The sequence below is a fragment of the Heteronotia binoei genome, chromosome 11, assembly GCF_032191835.1.
Source record: "Heteronotia binoei isolate CCM8104 ecotype False Entrance Well chromosome 11, APGP_CSIRO_Hbin_v1, whole genome shotgun sequence".
Taxonomy (NCBI): domain Eukaryota; kingdom Metazoa; phylum Chordata; class Lepidosauria; order Squamata; family Gekkonidae; genus Heteronotia; species Heteronotia binoei.
In genome coordinates this window covers 46,264,200-46,288,054 of record NC_083233.1, presented here as the reverse complement: position 1 = coordinate 46,288,054, position 23,855 = coordinate 46,264,200, and the positions used below count along the sequence as shown (strand labels likewise).

At 44.8% G+C, this 23,855-nt stretch overlaps 2 protein-coding genes across 4 annotated transcripts in view; one reads left to right on the top strand and one right to left on the bottom strand.

Annotated features, from left to right (window-relative positions):
- Window positions 1–23,855, bottom strand: part of GDPD2 (glycerophosphodiester phosphodiesterase domain containing 2) — a 444,005-nt gene that overhangs the window by 374,105 nt on the left and 46,045 nt on the right. The window lies entirely within an intron of this gene.
- The window catches only part of HTR2C (5-hydroxytryptamine receptor 2C), a 64,736-nt gene that overhangs the window by 6,522 nt on the left and 34,359 nt on the right, over window positions 1–23,855 (top strand). The window contains exon 1 of one of the 3 annotated variants that reach the window (XM_060249924.1): window positions 7,573–7,766. The exons of the other annotated variants lie outside the window; for them this stretch is intronic. The gene's annotated coding sequence lies outside the window, so the exon portion shown is untranslated. Of the gene's footprint in view, window positions 1–7,572; window positions 7,767–23,855 lie in introns of those variants that run through there. 3 annotated transcript variants of the gene reach the window in all.

Sequence of the window (23,855 nt, the reverse complement as noted above, 5' to 3'; positions counted from 1 at the left end):
AGCAATCTTAGAGCTCTTGTTAAGGGAGGAGGCATGAATGTATGACGAGGTATGGAATTTCATAGGGGTAGCCATGTTAGTCTGCTGTAGCAAAATAAAACAAGTCTAGCAGCACCTTAAAGGCTAACAACATTTTTTCTAGCATGAGCTTTTATGAGCCAGAGCTCACTTCCTCTGCCAAAGTTAGCAATCAATTGCACAGCGATACATGCTGAACTCTCATCGATTTCAGTGCAACATAGGCATGCAGAACTGCACACTGAATGCCAGCCAAAGGTGTTCGCTTGCTTGAATGCTTCCTTGAGGCCTTTAGCTGAGACAATAAATATTATCTCCACGATTGGTTTATTGAACGGTTAGCAAGTGGCATCTGCACTGGCAGTCATTTGTAAAAATATCAGATGATACTTTTGTTGGGAAAAGAGGTACAAGTGTTTTAGCTTAATTCCTTCCAAATCTTTTCCCACCCCATGGTAATACATTTTTAAAAGGCTTTGTTTTAATCTATCCTTGAATTAAAAGGATACATCTACATTATTGCATTGAGCTTCCTTGCTAATAATATGTCATTTCTTGAACAGATTAGAGTTAGTCATCATCTTAACTCACTTAATGGTTTAATAAAGAGGGGAATTTGTTTTTGTAATTGGGCATATTGTTCTAAACAAACCTGATTTGCCTCTCTCAATCAGCAGTTGGCGTGTGTGGGGCGGGGAGGAGCAGGTTTCTTGAATAGATGCTCGCCTCTTAGCATCTGGCTTTAAAGGAGCAATTAGAGGGGGAAGAATGGAACCAGGCAGATCCCAGGGATCATGTGTGCTGTGGGGGAATGATTGCGAGTGGCATATGAGAGGGAATTCAGAGTGCCAGCAGGCTGCTACCACCACCAAAGAAGGAGCCATTCAGTTTAGAACTGCTGAAAAAGAAAACAAAATGGTGGCATCGTTTATCTGTTGCTTATGATGTCCTACGCAACTCCTGACCCCCTCCTGCTGAGCATGGCCTGCCAACTAAGTATGGCTGCCTTCCAGACACTGGGTGCCCCTCCTTTTTCTTGCCATCCCAGACAAGTTCTATTGTACTGCAGATGGGCTGCCATCCACAGTTGCCTGTGCCTTGATGGGTCATTAATTGTGCTGAGCTTGTTGTGAACAGGGTGATTCACGGATCATCCAAGTCCTGCCATAAAACTGGGACTAGGAGCTGCTCTCCACTCTCTGCTTCACCTCTCTGCTGCTCTTCATAATCTTCCTCTGTGAACAGATAATGAAAGGAAGACAGCAAAATGAAGGAGGAAGAAGTGTAGAAAAGAGTTAGCAAAATTAAGGAAAAACCAACAAACCCTTTTCAAAAATTGCTACCCCACACAGACAGGGCTGCTCCTTTACAAGATCTGGCTATTTCAACAAAACTATGAAACTGGGTGGAACTGAAGGAAGAGGAAAATCATAGACTGCTGAAGATAATGTCTTTATTGGAAGGCTTCATCCTGGCAGTGGCTGCAGCTAGTCCTGGCTCCAGTGCTGGTTTGGCTGATGGGGTTAGCATACAGTTGCCAACTTCCACGTGGGGCCTGAAAAGCTCCTGGATTTAAAATTGATCTGCAAATGACAGAGATCAGTTCCCCTGCAGGAAAATGGCTACTTTGGAGTGTGAGGTGTATGGCATTATACCTCACTTAAGGTGCCTCCCCAGGCTCTACCTCCTAAATCTCCAGGAATTTCCCATCCTACAGTTGGTAACTCTGGTTTAACAGGATCTGAGAAGCAAAAGTTTTCCTCAGTCTCCTAATAAACATTCTAGAACAGATGTGTCAAACATGGGACCCAAGGGCTGGATCAGGCCTAGGGTTGCCAAGTCCAATTTAAGAAATATCTGGGGACTTTGGGGGTGGAGCCAGGGGACATTAGGGGTGGAGCCAAGATCAAGGCTGTGACAAGCATCATGGAACTCCAAAGGGAGTTCTGGCCATCACATTTAAAGGGACGGCACACCTTTTCAATGCCTTCCTTCCATAGGAAATAATGAAGGATAGGGGCACCTTCTTTTGGGGCTCATAGAATCTTTTGAATAGATGGTCCAATCTTTTTGAAACTTGGGGGATATTTTGGGGAAAGGCACGAGATGCTGTACTGAAAATTTGGTGCCTCTACCTCAAAAAACAGCCCACCCAGAGCCCCAGATACCCACGGATCAATTCTCCATTATTTTCTATGGGAATAAATCTCCATAGGGAATAATAGAGTTCCCAGCAGACATTTCCCTCCCCTCCCCCTGCTTTCTGATGACCCTGAAGCGGGGGGAGGGTCTCCAAACCGGGGGATCCCCTGCCCCCACCTGGGGATTGGCAACCCTAATCAGGCCCCTTCTGTTAGGCCCGCAAGCAAGTCTGCTTCCTTCTCCCTCTCTCTTGCTTCCTTCTGCATCACAGCTTGCTTTGCCAGGCTTGTTCAGTCATACAGGAGCTACAGAGCAAAGCCTCTATTTTCTCCATTGGCTGAGACTTCTCCCTTGGGGAGGAAGGGGAGAGAGGGAGAGCTGGCTTTGCCAGGCTCTCTCAATCCCACAGCAGAGCTACTGAGCCAAGCCTCTCTTCCTTCTATTGGCTGAGACTCCCCCCCCCTTCTGGTCCCTGGGGAAGAAAAGAGCCAGAGCTTCCTTCAATCACACGGGACAGATACAAAAAAGCACCTTTAAAAAAAAGAAAGAATAGAAAAGAAAGCACCTCTGTGTCTTTCATAAAGTTGGTATCTCCATCTCCTGGCATTACATTTTATGACACACATGGCCTGGCCTAACAAGGTCTCATTTATGTCAGATCTGGCCCTCAAAACAAATGAGTTCGACACCCTTGAAAGTCCAGGCCAGCCGAGTCAGAAGCACAACTTCTGTTTTACAGTACTCTGCTTTCCCTGCACCCCTAGTGGCTGCAGTGGAGAACTGCATTAGAATTTATTAAAATGTAAATATGTTGCAGCATGATTGGGTGTGTGTGTGCGTGTGTGCTTCTAACTGACCTAGGCCCCAGGAATTTTGTCACCCAAGTGTCCTTCCCTTCGCTGGCTTTGCTTTTCTTCAGGGGAAAGGCAAGTCTTCAAACTCAGCCAGATGGCTTTGAGGGAACCAGCCATTCTGAGCTCCTGTGGGAGTGAGTGCAAAGTAAAGGGTGCAGGGAAGCTATAGTATAGTCAGAGGGCACCTTACAAGGGATCCCTGTAGACCTGAAGGCTTCCCTCCCCCCTGAACCACATGGGAAGGAGGAGTGTTAAGTTCTTGCTTTCTGGATCATATTAATTGAGGAGACACTTTGGAGGGACATATGGTAACACCGTGGCCCAGTCTACATGTATCACTCATTCTATTCTGTGCCATTTGTTAAGCTGAGAGAGAAGGAAATTTACCCATACATCTATGTGGTGGTTGTCATTCTCTTCACAGCAGCATGCCGCGCTCCCCCCCCCCTTTTATCTTAGTAGATCTGCTCTGTTTATCCTAGATAGGGGGGTTTTTTTGTGTGCTGAAAAGTCTTAGATTCATTCTCTATTCCATTGTCAAGGTCAGCCTGAATCATGCCTAGCCATGGTATTAAAAATAAGTGTTTATGCGGAACATTTCCTAAGCAACCAACTTATGTCATTCCTGTTCTATTTCTTGTACTAAGGTTCAAAGTTTACATGTTTCACTGACATTAAAATGGTATGTAATGGGCCTTATAGAATGTGCTCTGCAGTTCTAAGCTAGGGAACAATTTCCCAGAGGCATCCCATACATTCCAAATAGGTAGGAAACAATGGATAAGCAGAACCAATTTTATGCACAATTAAACCAACTGGCCAGGGTTAAGGACAGCAGGATGCATAATGATGCAGCTGCAGAAATATGTTGGTTGCACCTAGCCTTATTAAGGAACTTAAGGGTCATGCTGGATTCAAGTTCAGTAGCATCTTAGAGATGAACAAGATTTTTGGAGCTCCCTTTGTCAGATACAAAAGTGTTGGTAGGAGGGAGAGTCTGTGCCCAAGATGCTCTTCAAAGACAATGAGCCAATGGTTGATATTAGTTTCAGCCCATTTATACTGACTGGTTTGCATCAGACTTTCTTCCCGGCTCTTACCTTAGGGCAGCTGTGTTTGATGGACACACCTGGAATGTTTATTAAGTTTCTGATGAACAGATGAGTGTTTCTTTTTTTTCTGCAGCAGAAAATGCAGTGCTTTGACTCAAGTGGCTAATTTTTGTTTTGTAGTTCCTTTAAGACTGTCTCATTTTCCTAGATTAAGTCGAGGACTCAAATCAAATGGAAGGAAGTGGAATGATAACAGATATGGCTGAGAAATGATTTGATATGATTTTCCTTGGTGTATTGGTGAATGGATTCATCTTCTGATATTTGATATGACTGGGCACACAATCCAGACATTAGCTCAGTGTGGATGTGGAGACTTCCAAGTACAGAAATAGAACCAGAATGGTTTGATTGACTATGAAATTTATACTCTACCTTTTGACTTTGAGCCTTTAAATATATATAGATATACATACAGGGCTTTTTTCTGGGGAAATGCGGCAGAATGGAGTTCCAGAACCTCTTAGTGGAAATAAAACTCTAAAAAAAAGTTTTGAAGTTTATGAGGGGCACCCATGTGTTTCTCCTTCATTTCCCTCTTGAGAGTTCTGGCACCTCTTTTTCCACGCACACACAAAAGCCCTGTATATGTGTTTGTGTGTGTGTATGTATATGAATATACATTTATTTAATCAGTTTGTAGAGTGTCTTTCAGCTAAAAAAACTCAAGGCAGATTATAGCTCAAAAATGCAACAAAAATCAAAATGTAATTAAAATATTTAATTAAAATAAAACTGCTGCTGCCTTGTCTTACTGACATAACTCAAACACCCTCTAGAAAGACAGGTCTTTAAGCCTATCCAGAATGCCTTTAGGGAAGCAGCCATTCTCATCTTTTATGGGAATAAATTCCAAAGTTTGGGGGCCAAAAAGACCTTCCTTGCTCAGAAAGATCAGAAAGAAACTACAAGCCTGCAGAGATTTTCTTGAACACTGGGGTGACATATTTGCATTTGCTCAGGGCCAGTTTCTTGTTTTTCACCCTCTGAAGCCTTCAAACCCATTCCAAAGGCAGGAACTCCTTTGCATATGAGACTACACCCCCCCCGATGTAGCCAATCCTCCAAGGGCCTACTGTAAGCTTTTGGAGGATTGGCTACATCAGGGGGTATAGCCTAATATGCAAAGGAGTTCCTGCTACAAAAAAAAGCCTGGATATCTGAAAGAGTTGTATTGGAAGTTTATTTGAATTGAGAAAAGGAAGTTCTTACCAAGTTGATGTCCTTGTAAAATGATCATAAAATAGCTCATTAAAACTTCCATGGCTTAAAAAAAAAATCCCACAGGTCTCCTTAAGCATCAGCACTTCTGTCTTCTTATAAATCTCCCATCTAGCAAGGGCATCTCAGCAACATGCCAAGTTCCCAGCTTTGAAGCTTGCAAATGGATCACTACTTGTCAGCCAGAAGTCCATCTCCTTCATGGGTAAAGCAGTTGAGATCCAAGGAATTTTGCATTAAGCATAGAACAGAGGAGAGGAGGACCAAGAGGGAAGAGGAAGATACTTACATGTGGACTATGTGACAGTCATTTAGAAAGCAGTTGTTGGCAGGATAAAGGGAGTGACTGTATCAAAAGCAGAGGGATTCAGTTTTTCTCTCTGTAGCCTGTGGAGTTGCAAAGCTGAAGCCAGGAGCATTGGCTCCTGCCCACTGGGATTCACTCCCAGTAATTTCTGGACTGCCTCTGGACCGTAAAGGCCTTCTGGGAAGGCACAGAAGGGCCATAGTTTAGTAGCAAAGCACATGTTTGGAGTGTAGAAGGTGCCGGGTCCAATCCTTGGTGTTTTTCTATTAAAAGACTAAAGTGTGAGCCAAGATCCTCCTCTGCCTTGATAACCTGGAGGGCTGTGGTGAAGCATAAAGTGTTGCATTGAGAATACAGTTTTGGCCCTCACTGAAATAGTGTGCCAAGGTGGAGAGGGGCCCTTTCAGCATGCAGTTCTTGGTACAGAGGGCCCCTTTGCCCTTGCAATAGTAGTAATAAAAACAATAAAGTAGCAATAAGTATAGGAAGGGAGAAATGCATTCAAGACATCCTTGAGTGGTTCACAGAACTTGACCTGCATTTGATGTCACTATGGAGTACAGCACAACTTTCTCAGAGCTCTGTTGGTGTTTTAGGGAACTGTATCATGTGCCTCTCAGGTTTTTTTTTTTAAGGGGGTAATTACGAGCAAACAATGGCTGTATTAGCATGGCTGGTCCATCCACCAAAGGGTTGTCAATCATGTATGCTATGAAAAGCATGGTATTTAGAAGCTGTCAGTCACATCTGTGGAAAGAGCCAGAAAACTATTTGAGAGTTCCTCTATAGAGAACACAAATGTTTACGACAAATTGCAGTGATGTGCGTCTTAGAAGTTTCAAGAATAGTTTGCTTCTAAGGGGAAAAACTCCCTGAAGTCTTGAATATGAAGAGTCTGCAAATATTACTTCTGCCCATAGCCAAGAACATTATAGGTTAAATATGGGTTTGGTCCATCTGATGCAAATGAGCCGTGAGAATATCTGAACTCTGGGGAAATACCTGGGTTTTTCTGATTACTGATGCTGCTGTTATTGAGCAAAGAGTCCAAGAGAGCTGGCATGGTGTAGAAGTTAGCATACTAGACTAGAATCTGAAAGATCCAGGTTCAAATCCCTGCTGTGTCTTGGCACTTGCTGGGTCACCTTGGGACAGTTACTCTCTCTCAGCCTGATGTATTTCATGGGATTGTTATGAGGATAAAATGGACAAGGGGAAACTGAAATATGCCACCGTGAACTCTTTGAAGGGAGGACAAGGTTTTAAAAAACCAAATGAACATCTGAAGCTGCTTTCTAATGCATCAGATCTATTTGGCCATCGAGTCCAATATTGTTTAGTCTGGCTGGCAGCTAGGGTTGCTAGCTGTGGGTTGGGAAATACCTGGATATTTGGGGGGTAGAGCCTGAGGAGGGCAGGTTTCATGGAGGTAAGAGACTTCAGTAGGGTATAATGCTGTACAGTCCACCTTTCAAAGCGGTCATTTCCTCCAGGAGAGCTGATCTCTATTGCCTGGAGATCAGTTGAAATCCCAGGAGATCTCCAGGTACCACCTGGAGGCTGGCAACCTTACTGGCAGATGCTTTCCAGAGGCTCTGGGAGAGAGAGGATTTTCTCAGTACGCACTGCCTAAGATCATTTTAGCCGGAGATGTTACAATCACAAATTGCATCTGGGACGTTCAGTTTGCAAGATACATGTTGTAGCACTAATCTATGTCCCCTCCCCAAACTGAAGCTTTATTCTGCATAGAAAAACCAAAGGAATCCTCCTCATGTTGCGGGCCATGTTCTTGCAAAGGTTGAGGTCTTTATGCTGACTGGCTCAGGCTGAATTGGTGTTCTTTCTTCTAGCTCCCTGAAAGGATAGCCTTATTACAGGAGCAGTTTTGGTTCTCTTCATTACCATTTTCTTGGCTGAGTCAAACAAACTGTGAGTAGGCCAGGCATGTGGAATTACTGCCCCACAGGGCTTTATCAGAACTGCCAGGACAAGTGGATTCATTTCCTGTAAATATATTTAAAAGGCAGTGCTTATGAAGGAGGCGGACACAAGGCAACAAAGGGCTTAATCTAGTGATTAAAACCATTGGAGCAAAGCCAAATGGAATAGGTAAGGAGGAGAAGGAGTGCTGGGCTTTTAAATTCGCAGGGGCTTCTTCTTAAGGCAGATTTGAAGGAGATGCAGTGCGGAAAACCCTGATCTGCTGGATTTCTCCCCCTGCCCAAATAAACCTTGCATTACAGGTAAAGGTAGTCCCCAGTGCAAGCACCAGTCGTTTCCAACTGTGGGGTGACGTTGCATTACAATGTTTTCACAGCAGACTTTTTACAGGGTGGTTTGCCATTGCCTTCCTCAGTCGTCTACACTTTCCCCCCAGCAGCTGGGCATTCATTTTACCCGCCTCAGAAGGATGGAAGGCTGAGTCAACACATTACAGACTGCACCCTAATTTCAGGAATGATAGTGTCAGAATAGGCAGTACAATTCACGTGGCAGAAAACTTTTGGCATAGTATGAGTTAGATCCAACCAGGTTTTTTTTGATGATGGAAAAGAGAGGAGGGAGTTCCCTTTAGCCATGAAAAATGCTATGTTGGCAACCATGGGGCCTGCATAGGTAAAAGCCATATGCACCAGCTGCTGTAGTTATGGAGAAGAACTTGGCAAGCTTCAGCTAAAAAGCTGGTTGGATTCAACTCTATGGCACTTCTTTTATCTGTTAGGTTTCCTGCACTTCAGGTTAGCATAAAAGTGCCAGATCAAAAGCACAGGAAGCTTCTATGCAGATGTTTCTCTTAGGGCCAGTTTTGATTGGTTAAGAGGGAAAGGTCAAAGCTTAATGTTAGAGGACATGATCTGCATACAGACAGTCCTCAGTTCCATTGCTGGTATCTCATGAAAATCAATCTCAAGTAGGGTTGCAAGGTCCAACTCAGGAAATATCTGGGGACTTTGGAGGTGGAGCCAGGAGCACAGTTGTGACAGGACATTTAAAGGGACTGCACTCCTTTTAAATGTCTTCCCTTCATTGGAAATAATGGGGGATGGGGCACCTTCTTTGGGGGCTCATAGAATTGGACGCCTGTTCCAATCTTTTTGAAACATGAGAGTTTGTTTTAGGAGAGGCACCAGATGCTATGATCTACCACAAAAAACAGGTCCCCCAGAGCCCCAGACACCTACAGATCAATTCTCCATTATACCCTATGGGGACCAGTCTCCATAGGGTATAATGGATGCCCAGTGGACATTCAAACCCCACCTCCCACTTTCTGATAACCCTAAAGTGGGGTGGAGGGCCTCTAAACCAAGGGGTCCCCTGCCCCAAACAGGATATTTATTTGTTCAAGCCACTGTAGAGCAACTGCATAACAGACAAGACAGTGTTGGGTTAGATCATAGGCTAGTGGTGACATCCAGTGGTCTGCTCATGCAAGCATTAGGAACCTTACCTGCTCTCCATCTGAGCTTTCCCATCAGACCCTGGGAAAGTTGATTCCTAGAGTTATGGGACTTGCATAGAGCAATAGCCATGTGGGTCATTAGGCTACAATGGAGAGGAAGAAGGGAAAGATTTGAGTTTTGAAGGCTTTCCACCATGGGATTCAACCCCTAATATTTTTAAATCTAGATGTGCTCTTGCATTTTTGGTGCAGTCCCTTCACAAACTAGTGTTACCCCCTACTACTAGTTGGGGATAGTTTACTTAAAAACTTGCTAATATGCCACAACATGTGGAAAGGAGAAGGATTCCTGCCCAGCCTAGTTTAAAAGACAAACAGACTTGTACCTTAACTTACCTTGGAGGCTTTGATGCAAAGGACCTTTCAAGCAAATAACACTTCAAGGGAACTTGCCCTGAGTTTTATCCCAGAGTCCCCCACAGCTGTTTTGCTGGTGTCTTCATCAGGCTTTGAATGTAAATCTGTGCCATCTTGATACTGGTTTGGGGCATGAGAGCATTCCACTTAAGACTTGCCCAACACATCAGTACATGTTGTATTTCCCTAATAGTTCAATAGAGGCTCCCTGGGCTCTTTCAGATCAACAGAATGGCTTGCGAGGAGGTTTAAGACTCCTGTCCTCCCATGTCATGGTCCTGATTTGAATTGGGCCCCCACATCCCTGGAAATTGAGTTCTGAACATGAACTCCCAGACCTTGTCTGCCAACTTGCCTTGGGCATGGATCTGGGGAAAGCATAATGTGTAGTAAGGCCCCAAGTCTGTCTATTTTTTTGCCTTGAAAGCTCTGTGGGTCTCCCTAAGTTGGCTGTGACTTGATTGGCACTTTACACCCATATGCAGTTTTCTGGAGCAAAAGAGGAATGCTGATTTCAGCTTATGAATCAAGCGATGACATTCTCTATTTCATGCATGGCACGTATTCCTGTTAAAATGGCCGCTATCAATTTTATGTGAAGCAAAAATCCATTAGAAACCACTTGCAATTAAGACTCTATAATAAAATAAAGCCATTCAGAAAGAAAGAGAGAGAGAAAGAGAGAGAGAGAGAGAGAAAGAAAGAAAGAAAGAAAGAAAGAAAGAAAGAAAGAAAGAAAGAAAGAAAGAAAGAAAGAAAGAAAGAAAGAAAGAAAGAAAGAAAGAAAGAAAGGCCTGCTCAGAGCTTGGTTTAAGACTGATGGCAGGCAAGGGCTTCTTTTGTTTGAAATTGTTTTACTGGAAAATGGAAGAATGGAAAAACCATGTCTACTGCCCTGAGCTCCTCTGAAGAATGGTAGGATTTAAAAAAAAAAAATAGAATACAAAGAAAAGCCATGAAGCCTGAAGATTCTCAGGCAGTCAAGGCAGCAGGTCTTTGATTTGCACATGCACCAAAAAGAACGGAGACTTCTTGAAGCAAGGCAAAAACCCTAAAGTCAAAATCAGGGATCTCTTATCTTCCTGAGCTCAGTGGACATGGTTGCTTTGGCCCAGAGGCAGCAGGAGATTAAAGTATTTCAGTGGACTTATTCCATTGTGTGAACTCAAGTTCAGGAATTACTTTGGTCCAGTGCATGTCTCTTTCTGCTATGAAGTTGCATTTTTGGCACATAGCCCAATGAAAGACCAGCTCATCACATGAGTACACGCCATACTGGTCCATTGTGCATTATGATGAGCTCATGCATACTCAACCCCAGCATCTGTTCTGGTGCCAAAAAGCCTTTGACAAAGCATCTTTGTCAAGGGCTTCTTTACATGAGAACAGATGCTGGGGATAGGTGTGCACAAGCTCATTAGTAATGTACAATGGACCAGTTTTGGGTATGACCAGCGTCGCGATGCAGGGAAGAGAATATGTACCAGGGCAGGCAATGGACCAGTGGCGTGTGTACCCAGGGTCACAACGCAGAGCCAGGCGGTGGCAACCTACTTCTGAAAGTCTCTTGCCTTGAAAACCCTATGGGTTTATCATGTCAGCTGTGACTTGATGGCAAACACATACACACACAGAATGATATGAAGTGATGGAACTGCTCCAGAGTGAAACGGTAGCTGTGTGCCACCTGATGGTTATAATTCTTTGTGGTTCTTCTTTTGGGCTGTATCTGTCTTCTGTTTCCTTTTTAATGTTACAGACCTTTGTTACTCAGTGTCTATCCCTGTGGCTGTGAAATGCTAAGACACATGTCTGCCTTGAAGCTGAGGTGCACAAGGGGATATGATGAGCAGAGGGCATCCTTAAATAATGATGATGTATGAAATTGCCTTCTGCTGAGTCACATCTGCTAGTCCATCTTCTCCCCTGTGCAATGTCCTTTGACTGACAAATGGACTCCCAAGGTCAGAGTTCTCTCCCAGCCCACATCCTTTTAACTGGAGGTGCTGAGGATTTGAACCTGGGGGCACCTGCATGGAAAAGCAAGTACTCTGTCCCAGAGTTATGGGCCATGTACAACATGGAGGAGAGAGAAAAGACAGTGAAGCCGTCTTAGGAATCCTTTACTCTTGCAAATAGCTTCTGCTCTGCAAAGCCAGCCATGCGTTTCCTAGCTTCCCTAAGATATTTGTGGAGAAATTGCTGGAGGGAATGAGAGGAACACCAAACAGACTGCTATGTCTCTCTCAAGAGAGGCAACCCCAATGAAAATTAAGTATTTCTTTAGCTTCATCTGCTTCCAAAAAGAGCCTATCTCCTCTAGAGGCACAGGGTTCACCTGGAAGCCATCCCAGCAAATGAAGGGGAAGATCTCACTGTCATTTCAGTCTGGTGTGGAGAGGGAGAGGGAGAGAGTTTCTCCTTTAAAATCCCCCTGCAAAACCTAGAGGGAAAACTATGGGAGAAGCTCTTATCTTTATCCTTGCCTTTTCCCTTCTGGTTTTACACTTAAAACAGTCTCCACAGCTACAAAGCCTTGGGCACACCTTATGATTTCCACAGTGCTGGGGAGAAATGACTGATGAGATGTTTATTATTGACAAGTTTACTGAGCTGGAAACTGAAATGCATAATTCTTGAGGACGAGGGAGAACATAGCGCAAAGGAAGCATGTCACCGATCTTTGCAAAACTTTTGCATTCTGGCTGATGAGTGCCAGAAGGGTCATGGAGGGAGAGGTGAGAGAGGGCACCTTTTGGCCCAGTCTCCTCCTCCTCCTTCCTCAAGAAAGGTCTTTAAACTGGGGCTGTGATCACACATGCTAAATATTATAGTTTCAATCCACTTTTCAACTGGATTTTACTTTGTGAACTGGCAAAATCCAGTTTGAAAGTGCACTGAAAGTGGATTGAAACTGCATTATTTAGCATGTATGATTGCAGCCGAGGTGGTAGTGTTCCCTGGAGCAGCAGGAGGTGGAGGAAGTTTAGAAAGAGGAGACAGCACAATGTTAACTGACAGCTGATGGATTTAAACTGCAGGAAGAGAAGTTGATCTGGAACATGAAAACATTTTCTTAATAGTCTGATTCACACTTACAAATACACAACTTGATTTCCTTGTGCTTTGGTGCCTCAGATGGAATGTAGATACACAGAAGTTGGGGCCCTGGACTGAGTGAAGTCCAGGAATGGGACTGTCAAGTCTGACTTGTGGTTGACTTCTAGGGGAGGTCCATGACTTGGTGGCAGAGTACCTGCTTTGTGGGCAGGAGCTGGGAAGAGTCAAAGTAGACACTATGGAGGTAGAAGAAGCAATAACCACACCTTGCCATGATGTGGTACCTTCTCACAACCCATTCGCACATGCTACTGGCATCAAGCAAGTGAAGCTGCATGTTTACTGAGCCAGCAGTTCAGAAACAGAGGATATTTCTCATGGGAGGCTGTAGGAAACTCCATTCTTGGAGCTTTCAATACCAAGCTTCGTGTGTATGTGTGTGTTGGGAGGTGATTTTTGTCCGTTGCCGATGGTACAGCACTAGCCAGCCAGCCAGCCATGTGCCATAGCCTGCCAAAGACTGTCTACTCTTAACCCCATGAATTTGGTGCCTTCGTGGTATTTTCATAAGAGGGCAAGCTATTTGCAGCCTGATGGTGAAATGAGAAGTTTTCTTTCCCTCCATGAGTTTTTTCCTCCCTTTACAAGCACAATTTGGAGCCTCTGGAGGTGACATTTGCTCATACATACCACGTGATTTTCTGTCTTTGTGAAAGAGCAAGAGGTCACACGTGACTAGGTCTTAATAGGCCATTTGAGATGCTGGCATAGTATTTAGGCTTCTTTGTGGCGGTAACCTTTGTGCTTGCATTTCTCCTCTTGTCCGTGCCTCCCCCTCCCCCGTTAGACTTGAGTTCCTTTGGTGGCGCTTCACTGCTAAAGTCTTACTTTAATTGCTGCTGGAAAATCTGGCAGCATTTGCTGAACTTCTCAGGAAACTGTAGAGTAAAGAGAAACTGTAGATTGTTTCAGGCCAAAGATTGAACTGGTACTGTTAGGGATACAACATCTTTTCCAAATCTGGGTTGGGTGTGGGGAAATAGTCCATGCACCTTTATTTGGCACTCATCTTCTAATACTCCAACCCAACCTTTTTTGGCACCAGTGATGCCCAACCATTTTGCACCAGGAACTGGTTTTGTGGAAGAGAATTTTTCCAGGGACCGGGGAGGGGGGGTGCGCAGGCAGGCAGGAGATGGTTTTGGGATGATACAATTGTGTACTTTATTTCTATTAGTTTGGTATGGTGGTTAAGTGTGCAGACTCTTATCTGGGAGAACTGGGTTTGATTCCCCACTCCTCCACTTGCAGCTGCTGGAATGGTCTTGAGTCAGCCATAGCTCTCACACAGTTGTTCTTGAAAGGGCAGCTTCTGGGAAGAGCTCTCTCAGCCCCATCCACCTCACAGGGTGTCTGTTGTGGGAGAGGAAGGTAAAGGAGATTGTGAGCTGCTCTGACACTCTGAAATTTGGAGTGAAGAGCAGAATATAAATCCAATGTCTTATTATTATTATTAGTACTACATGGTAATATATAATGAAATAATTATACACCTCACGACCCGGTTGCTAACAGGCCATGGACTGGTACCGGTCCATGGCCCTGGGTTTGGGGACCCCTGTTCTAATACACTCAGTGCTGGAGATTATGATCCCTGAACTCTAATGGCCAATTGATTCTGGAACGGGCTGCGGCTGTTTGCTAGTAGTGTTTGTTGGCTAAATGATGTCCTATTAATGCACATTGGTGGATGGTGGCTGCTAGCTATGACACATGTCACATAATCAGGTTGGGAGGAACTATAGAGAAAACAGCATTGAGCTTGGAATACAAATAGTGAAGGAGAAAAGTCTGAGTTTTGCAGTTGACTGGGGATCTCCAAGGTTACCTGACTTCCTGTTCTGCTTATATATCTGTAAATGGATATAACCGCACTATAAATATTCAGTGGTCTCTCCTCCCAAGACCTGCTGTGGCAGCTCTTGGAGCTTATCGCCGTGTTAGGAAACACTATCACACTGGGAGTTTCAAGACATTGTGTGGCTTGTTACTATCCATTGTGCCTTAACCTAGTTACAGCTGACAGCCTCTTTCCCATCCCACTTCCAGTGTGGTTTGGTGGGGCAGGGGGGTGGGCATCAACCAGGCAACCTGGATCCAGCACAGATGAGAATTGTCAGCATGAAGAACATTGTTTCCTGAATACTGAGTGTCCCATAAGCCATTTCAGAAACAAGTTGGGGCTGAAACATGAGATGGAAATATAATATTTCACAATGGTTTCAAGGTTTGGGTACATTGTCAGCACATGTAGGGCTTGGAGGTTCTCCTGGGATTACAACTGTCCTCCAGTCTACAGTGGTCAATTTTCCTGGAGAAACTGGCAGCTTCAGAGGGTGGATTTTATGGCATCACATCCCCACTGAGCTTTGCCCCTTCCCCAAACTTTGCTCTCTCCAGGCTCCACCCCTAAATCTCCAGGAACTTCCCGACCTGGAGTTGCCAATTCTATTATGCAGCTGGCTCAGTGTGTCATCACCTGCAGCACAATTCTGGTGTAAAGAGGAGTCACCCTGAGTTCATGAGATAGGATAATGAACCCCCCCCCCCTCCCCCAACCTTCTAATGCTCAGCAGGCAGAAGGTTCTAGCTATGAGCCACACCACACAAGAACTTCAGGGAAATGTGAATGTAATTCAACTGTCACTTCTCCAGAGAGGCAGTGTGGGAGGACAGGCATTGTTGAAGCACAGAATTCAGAAGGAGGGGGGAAGCACCCCACAGAGATGATGTAACTTCATTGAGGATTCACAAGGCATTGCAGCCCTAACGGCGGGAGTTATTTTTCTGGGGGTGGGGGAGGAGGACAGTCAATGTTTTTACATTGTTAGAATCATTGCTGAGGATGGAAGGGGGAGGTTACGCTTTCAACATTAAGGTAAAGTTGGGAGCCATTATAATTTTAAGCTGCTTGAAGCCAGCCACAGCAGCATCCTGTGGAGAGAGTAAACTGGCTGTAGCCATCGAAAGCCCGACTGCTGTGCTCTGCCCATTGCTGGGAACTGGAGCCTTCCTAAGATGTCTCTTGGGCAGCTGATTCATTCAGCTTACCACATTCTAAGCTTTGCCTTGCTGTGCCAGAGTGTCTGAATTGCAGCCAATCGTATATTGGGGGAGCAATCACCTCCACCTTCCATAAATGAAAGGGAGACAAACGGGGTTCTCTCAGAGTCTAGGCAAGCAGCCAAAACTGTCTGGAACACATTTCAGTGCAGGAAGAGTAGGGTACAAATCCCTTCAGTAAATAAAAAGTAGGCTCAATTTGGGGTTGAACTGAATAGTGTAGAGGTCTCTGCTGTGCCACAGGTCACTGAAACCTGCCTGCAGAACCAGAGGCTGACACTGCCCAAGAACAATAAAAGCCACTGGCTGTTGGTTCAAGGCATTGGGTCATGCAGAAAAGAGAATCTTTCACTGGCCAGAATATCTATATGAGAGTAGTGGGCTCTAGGGAAAGTGGAACAAAATGCTTGATGATGTTGCCCAGGCAAAAAAAGGAGGAGGAGATTGGATTTATACCCCACCCTTTACTCAGAATCGCAGAGCAGCTTACAGTCCCCTTCCCTACAGACAGGTGAGGTAGGTGGAGCTGAGAAAGCTCTTTCAAGAGCAGCTCTTGAGAGAACAGCTCTGTGAGAATTGTGACTGACTCAAGGTCACCCAACAGTTGCATGTGGAGGAATGGGGAATCAAACCTGGTTCTCCCAGGTCTGCGCACTTAACCACTAAGCCAAACTGGCCAAGTTAGAAAGAATCTTGGCACACATTTTGCCCAATTCAGATTCTCAGCATTATCAGTTATACTTCCAAGGAAAAACTGCACATATCCCACATCTTTTGAATGAATCCTAAAAGGAAAGAGAGAGGAAACAGCTGGCTCACTCTTCCCCCTCCCCTTGCTGCCTTAAAATATCTGAAGGAGCTCTAACATCTTGTAGGGAACTGAATGATGCTGGCTTAGGATGAGAGAGGATGAGTGGGTGGAACTTTGACCAGGGCCCACAGATGGATTTTTTTAGTGAAGACTTGGAGTGGGTTAGCTTCTCCCCCGCTTGCTCCATCTGAGAATCCAAGCCTTGTCTGACATTTGACTATGAAACCAATGCATTTTCCCTACAAGATTTTAGTGAGAACATTCCTTATTTGAAACCATTTTGGAGAAAACCTGGGCTTTTTTAAAGCAGGAACACACAGGAATGCAGTTCTGGCTGGCTTGGCATCAGGGTGTGTGGCCTAATATGCAAATGAGTTCATGCTGGGCTTACCCCACAAAAAAGCCCTGTGTGAAACAATGGTGACATCAGGGGGTGTGGTCTAACATACAAACGAGTTCCTGCTGGGCTTTCCACACAAAAAAAAGTCCTGGAGAGAATGGTGGTATTTTCTGAGTTGAGATAGCCCCTTCTTTGTTTTGCATTATATGATGTATAATACTTTAGTAGCTCATTAACACTGGAAGCAACCCCATTGCTTGTTGCATGAACCCCACTGGGTTGAATGGCAGTGACCTGGAAGAACAGAAAGGGCACGGAGCTCAGCACCTTCTTTAACTTTAAACGGTCTCAAATCCAACCCCTGGCACTTTCAGGTTAAAAGGGTTGGGCAAAACCTCTGATTGAGACTGGAGTGGGGCCACTGCCAAACAGAGTAAGAAATTCTAGGCTAGATGGGCCAGTGGTCTGACTCAATATAAAGCAGCTTGGGCTGTATGTATCCATGGTTTTGCATGTTCCTGTATCCACCACTGAGTTACTTGAGGGACTGGAATAATGTCCACATTCTGTACTTGGAAGCCAGCTTGGCAAAGTGTAATCCTTGACGGAAGCATGCTTGGGTGACTGGCGAATGTAAATGTAAGCCTCTTTACTGCTAAGGCAAGGGAGGAACCCTTGTTTGTAGAGCCTCTTGGAGCCTCCCCCCAACCCATGATAATGTTTTTTACAGGATTTTAGAACCTCAGGTAAAAAAAAAAAAACACTCTGGGAGATAAAGATAAATACCCACTAGAGGTTTAAGTTTTAAAAATTAATTGCACTCCAAAAGGCTGGCAGCCACAAAGCAGGAGCCAACCTGGGGAGTAGCTTAAAGAGACTTTGCCACTCTGCAGATAAATGCCCCCCTTCCTTTCTCAGCCAGACGCCAAAAATATGCACATATTTCTTTGCAGAGGAGCTGAATACATGTGCCAAGGAAAGGAGGACGATCCAGAATGGAGACTTGTTGACTTAAAATGCACCACCATATTCCTTCTGCCCCCAGTAAATTGTGATCCCCCCCAAGGGTGGTCATAGAGGGCAGGCTGCATTTCTGAAGCTCTCTGTATATATTGCTGGGAAGTCATGCTCTAAAGTCTGAGCTGGCTAGAGTTCTGGATTTGCTGGTAAAGTGAAGAAAGAGGCATAGGACTTTAAAAACATTGAAAAATATCTGCCCCACCTTTCCAACATTTGAGGTAGCTTACAACCTATCCAGGATGCACGGAATCAGTGAACACTCTCAGATAGATTAAAAGCCATAATACCATCAATGGCTGGCAGCCCCTGCAGAACAACGCAGTCTTACATCATTGTATTTTTACTTCTTCCATTAGAAGAAGGAGGGCACAGTTGAGCCCTCTGATTCTGGTATGTGGCTTTATCAATCTCTGTTTCTGCCATTTGTGCTTGAGGAACTGGGCAGTGTTTCTGATTACCAGGCAAGTGCAAAGGAGATGTGCATCAAATGGTGGCTGCCTTGGATATGCTCAGTTGGCCAAGAACAGCACTGATGGGGGAGGGGGCACCAAAAATCTGGGGACAGAGATAGGGTAGCCCAATGGATCCAGCAAGCCCAGCTGAGCCAATCCAAGGAGACAGTGGTTCTCCAAAATCTCAAGCTCTCTCAAAGCTTTGCTGCTTGAAATCAGGATTGTTCAACTAGGTCCTGTGGCTACTCTAGCTGCAGAGAGGTCATCTGAGAAAGTCTCTTTGGTCCAATAAACCAAACTGGGTCAGGTGATGCTCCCTAATTTCTATATAAGCTTCTGGGTAGAACTCACACTAGCATGAGCAGCAACATGACTCTACTGCTCTATATGCTGGACAGAGGTTTCCTAGGTATTCCTCCACTTCTTTCTCAGTCTGCCCCAACTTGATGCAAGCTGGAGACAGGGGTAGATCAAAATGTTGTATTTTCCTGAAGCTAGAATTTGACTCCACTCCCCTGATAACTTTTTAAGAGAACCTGAGAATTTGACTCCACACTCCCCTGATAGCTTTTTAAGGGAACCTGAGAACCAGAGTTGTTTAAGCCTCTGAGACTTAAACAACTCTGGGAGTCAAAATTCATTTTGGCGTCGAAACTGGAGGATTCTGTGCAAATGGCCCTGGAAGGCAGGCTGCAGAATACGTGCAAAGTCAGCAAGGGAATTATACAGCAAATGTGATATTTACAAGATGATTTACTTGAGGATAATCTGCCACATAAAGCTATTTTTTATTATTTCTTGTTTAATAACAAAAACAAGTCATTTAAGGGTCCCTGCTTCTTGGCAGATTGCAAGCTTATGGGCTCCATGATCCCAATTTCCTTTCTGCAAAGCTATGGTATTAAACTTGTGCTCATTGCTGCAATTCTTAACACACACACACCTCGATATAACCTGGGTGATATGAAAAACATTTGGCATTCTCTCCATGCATGGGAAACCATCTTGCTGTTGTAGAGATGTCCTTTGCAGTCTCCCCACCCCTACTGTCTCCCCCATCAAACTGACAAGTTGGCTCCTAACTTTGCAGCTGTCATGATGCTCTCATTCCTCTGACAAAATGCGAGGCACTTTAGGAGTAATTTTTGATAGAGAAGACACCATTGTTCCTTCAGACTCTTCCTGGGCCCTACATAAATCTCTTTAAGTGTTGCTTTTCTTTGTTCTGTGCCATTCCTGTTGGCTAAAAGTGTTGCTTGGCCACCTGTCAGTCAGTGCCACAAGGTGTTTACTTCACTTTGTGCTGGAATTATTGATTCCTTTGAATCAATTGGAGAGATGATAGGATGACTGCCAACTTCAGACTCTGGTGGGAGAGGGGGGAAGTCATTTGAAAGACAGTTTCAGAATACACAGGCTCTTCTCCATCCCCAAAGTAGTTTTCTCTCCTTTTCCTTGGAGACAAACATTAAACTAAAATCATCCTTCTGATAAGTTGGGTTCTTTATTCAAAGCAATCCATGGAGACAATTGTCTCTAGAACTTTCCCCCCTTCAACTCTGCCACCTTCAGCTACTCATGCACTGGTCTCCTAAATTTCATTCAGTGTCATTTTCTGCCTGGTATGTCTAGCTCCTTGCCAGGATGACCTCATGGTGCCACTTGTTTCTCCTCTCAAAACCCACCTGACCCTTGAAGCTGATAGCTTAGCAGCAAAACCCAAAGTGCACATAATGGCATTTGCTCATGTTCAGTCTTGGTTCACACATACTTCTGTCCCATTCCACCATAACAAGAGCAATATGAGGTTCAGAATCCCTATCTGTCAACCAAGGCAGGAGCTGGAGCTGATGAGACAGAGGCATGAAACCTGCAAAATTCAGGCAGCTACTGAAGGGCTTGTAGCTATACCCTTTTCTAGTGGATCTGATCCTGGTCATATTTAAATATAAGACTTTTCCTCAGAAGCTGGGTCATGTATAGGACAGGCTCTTGCTGCAAGGTGAATAAGCCACTTTATAATCTTATGATTATGCTCATTGACATCTTTGCTCCTCATTCTTTTAATGGGTGTTGATTCCAGAAGTTCAACAATTGGTTTATCTTACCTGACTGGAGCCTCCATCAGGGTGCTGCCCTGTGTAGATGCAAGCCCTTTGACAAACAAAAGACACTGAATAGAAGAGCAATGACAGAGGGGAGGAAAGGGCAATGCAGCCATATCCCATCCTTTGCCAGAGCACAACTCAGAAGGGTCTTGGAGGAGGAAGAGGCTGAACAATTGGTGCTTTTGCAGCCCAGCAGGGAGCTCAAAGATTTGACTGTGAAGGAGGACCTCTCACACACTAAATACCTGCTGACAGTAGGGGGAGCAGTCAACAGGTGTGTTCCAAGGGTGTTCTTCTGAGATGGGCTTTGGTATGAGCTGGAACATGACATGGCCACTTTGGAACAAACTTCGGGAGTGTGGAGCAGAGGGAAGGTGTGGGAGTGGCTGGGAAGAATGGATGTGACTTATATCTCCCCCATTTCAGGGAGGAATAGCCACCTGTACAAACTAGCACATGCAATGCAAAAGCATCCCCAAGCAGAGATGGCACTTAATCATTCAGATCTGAACCATTTCCAAGGTTCTGCTGTGTGTGTGTGTTTGTGTGTGTGTGTGTATAAACAAAAAAAAACGAATTAGAGGTCATTAGGCTGGATAGTAACTAAAGGAAGGGAGGTTTAAGGTCCAGGGGATGAAACAGAACCAAGACATTCATTGCTAATACTGGCAATTCATGCATAATTCATGCTTTTATTACAAAATGTTAATATTCTTTTTTTTAATTTCCTGAGTTCAGCCTGCCCTGCTGTGTCAGTTAAGTGCCGGTTTGTTGTATTCACAGATGTAAAGGTCAAGCAGTCTGAGACTGACCCTGCCGGCACCTTAAACCTTTTCAACCATTACTGGAACAAGAGTTTCCAGGCAGGGGACTGATCTGGCATCTGAAGGCTCGGAGTGATTGGAAATCTGCTCCTTCTCTTCATCTGTTCCAGTAAAAAGGGGGGCTTCAGCACTGGCATATAAAGTTAAGGAACTGCTACTGAGGGGGGGAGGCAAGGTATCAGATCTTGGCCTGTATTTGTCACAGTTGGGCTACAAAATCAACAGAATGGTGCCTTTTTCTTAACTCTGTGATTCGGATCAGAATGGCTGCATTCACACATCTCTAGATATTGCACGGTCTATGCGCTATGGCAATCATTCACAACTGGATTATCTTATATAGACTATCTGAACAGATTGCTATAGTGCAACAGTAGCTCAATATCCAGTGTTGTGGAGATGTATCCATTGACACGCAATTTGAATTTACAGTGGATAAGAGGAAGCTACCCTTGCTCATGACCAGAGGCACTGCTGTGCCCCAAGGTCATCATAATGTATGCCTTTTTTGCTGGGCATTGTCCATTAGAATGGTGGCCATGCTGTATTTTGTGCCAGATTGCTGCCCGGGATCGCATTGGGACTGAGGGCCTGTAATCCAAACTCCGTACTGAAAGCAGAGGTTTCTTATCAGGAGAAACCTTTTATTGCAGGGGTGGCCAACGGTAGCTCTCCAGATGTTTTTTTGCCTACAACTCCCATCATCCCCAGCCAGCATGGCCAATGGCTGGGGCTGATGGGAGTTGTAGGCAAAAAACATCTGAAGAGCTACCGTTGGCCACCCCTGTTTTATTGGGATCCGCATTTCTTGTGGTTGTTGCTTATTGCTTGTACTTTTCCTGCTTGATTAAAAGGTGGAAGGACTTGGCACAGTCTCTGCTTAAACACAAATTTGTGCCTGCTCATTGGGAATCTCTGACCTGGGACTTGGTGCTTCCTTCCAGTTTCTCACCTGTTTTCTCTGGTTGACAGCCAGCATCACCCTACCATGCAATTAGAAAATTGCTGTGTGGGTTGCATCCTGGCTTGCACATACTCATGGGCTCAAAGAGCACAGGTTTTGAAGGTACATTGAGCAGAGTGCATGTTAGCCAGGGCGCATGTGCTTCAAATAAAAGTCTGTGGAATTGTCTCCTGGTGCAGTGTTGGTGCTGCTGAGGGTTAAGAGCCCTTGTGTACCAACTTTCCACAAACCAGGGCTCTTGTTTTCCCTGGCACCTGAATTGTAGCAATGCAGCATCCCAGAGGATTAGCTGTTGGGGAGGTAATGAAGGTCCAAGAAGACCCATGGACTGATCAACAAAAGAAACTTCTCACACAGAAATTCTCTGAGAAGTATTTTAGCATGCTGGAGGGGAGGGGGAGGCTGGCATTTCTGCTTTAATGCAAAATGTTCCTGTTCCGGCATTGTCTCCAAGAAGTGCTGTCACTCCTTTGCAGTGTTTTTTCCCCTCCCTCTCTCTCTCCCTCCATTTTCTTTACTCTTTCTTCCCCCAGCCCTCGCTGTTATGCAGCCCTCACAAGACTCTCTCTGGCAGCTCTCATCAGTGGCGCTGTAATTGAGCTTTAATAAACCCTCATCAGTATTATACTATTTCCTTCGGAGTTCCTTTGAGCTGAATGGCTCTCCTTCTGTTTGCCGTCATTGTCCTGCAATGTGGATCTGCGGCTCGTAATGACTCCTCCACCTGGCTTCGCTATGAATAATAGGCAGGTGGCTGTGCCAGGTTTCGGAGGAATTATTGTTCTGTTTTCCTCCACGATGCTGGAAGTAGGGAAGTGGGGTTAATTGTTTACTGTTCCCTCTCTGTTTTTGAAATTGATTTCGCCTCTGACTTTTGCAACCCGGCCATTTCTCTTCCTGTAATTATGTGCCACCACAGACCACCGGCAGGTATAATGAAACTATGACGATGCTGGCTTTGGAGACAATTGAAGAGGTGGCTTCCTTTCTGCAATTTTAGAGTCTGCCTTAGCCTTTTTTTCCCCCTGAAACCCATTTGGCATGGAAAGTGCTTCCCTCTGTGAGGTCATCTCCAGAAAGGGAGGGTTTTGTTGTTGTTTTTAAAGTAGAATCTGCACTGCTAGTGAACTCTATGTTTTGAATGCTAAAAGCAGATTGACTTCACCAGGAACAAATTGTCACCTGCGTTTGTATGAAGCTGGATCAACCCCTGGACGGTTTCTGCATTGACCCTTTCCCCCCCTGCTGCGATCTATAAGCAATGTGAACTCCAGGCTACAATCTTTACTGGAACTGGTTTTTTTTTAAGGAGAAAACATGCCTTTTTGTCATTTGTTTTACAAATGCACTGGTTGATCCAAGATTATAGGGTGCAGAAGCAAGCACACAGGATTGGTCCAGTTTCCTAAAATCCCAAATTGTTTGCTTTCCAGGCCTTCTCTCCAGATGCCCTTTGCAAGCTAAGATCCCAAACCCAAACTGCCCCTGTCAACTGAGCTCACATTCTGACTGGACAAGCCTCCTGCCATTCAAATGACTGTGGCTTCCTGCAATTTCTGTGAACTACACCCCCTTGAAAGACAGACTTCCAAACAAGCTGAAGTGATCTGCCCATTATTTAGCATCCATTGCAAGTGACTGGATAGTCTAAGCATGGGGAGAATTTTTCTGTTTTG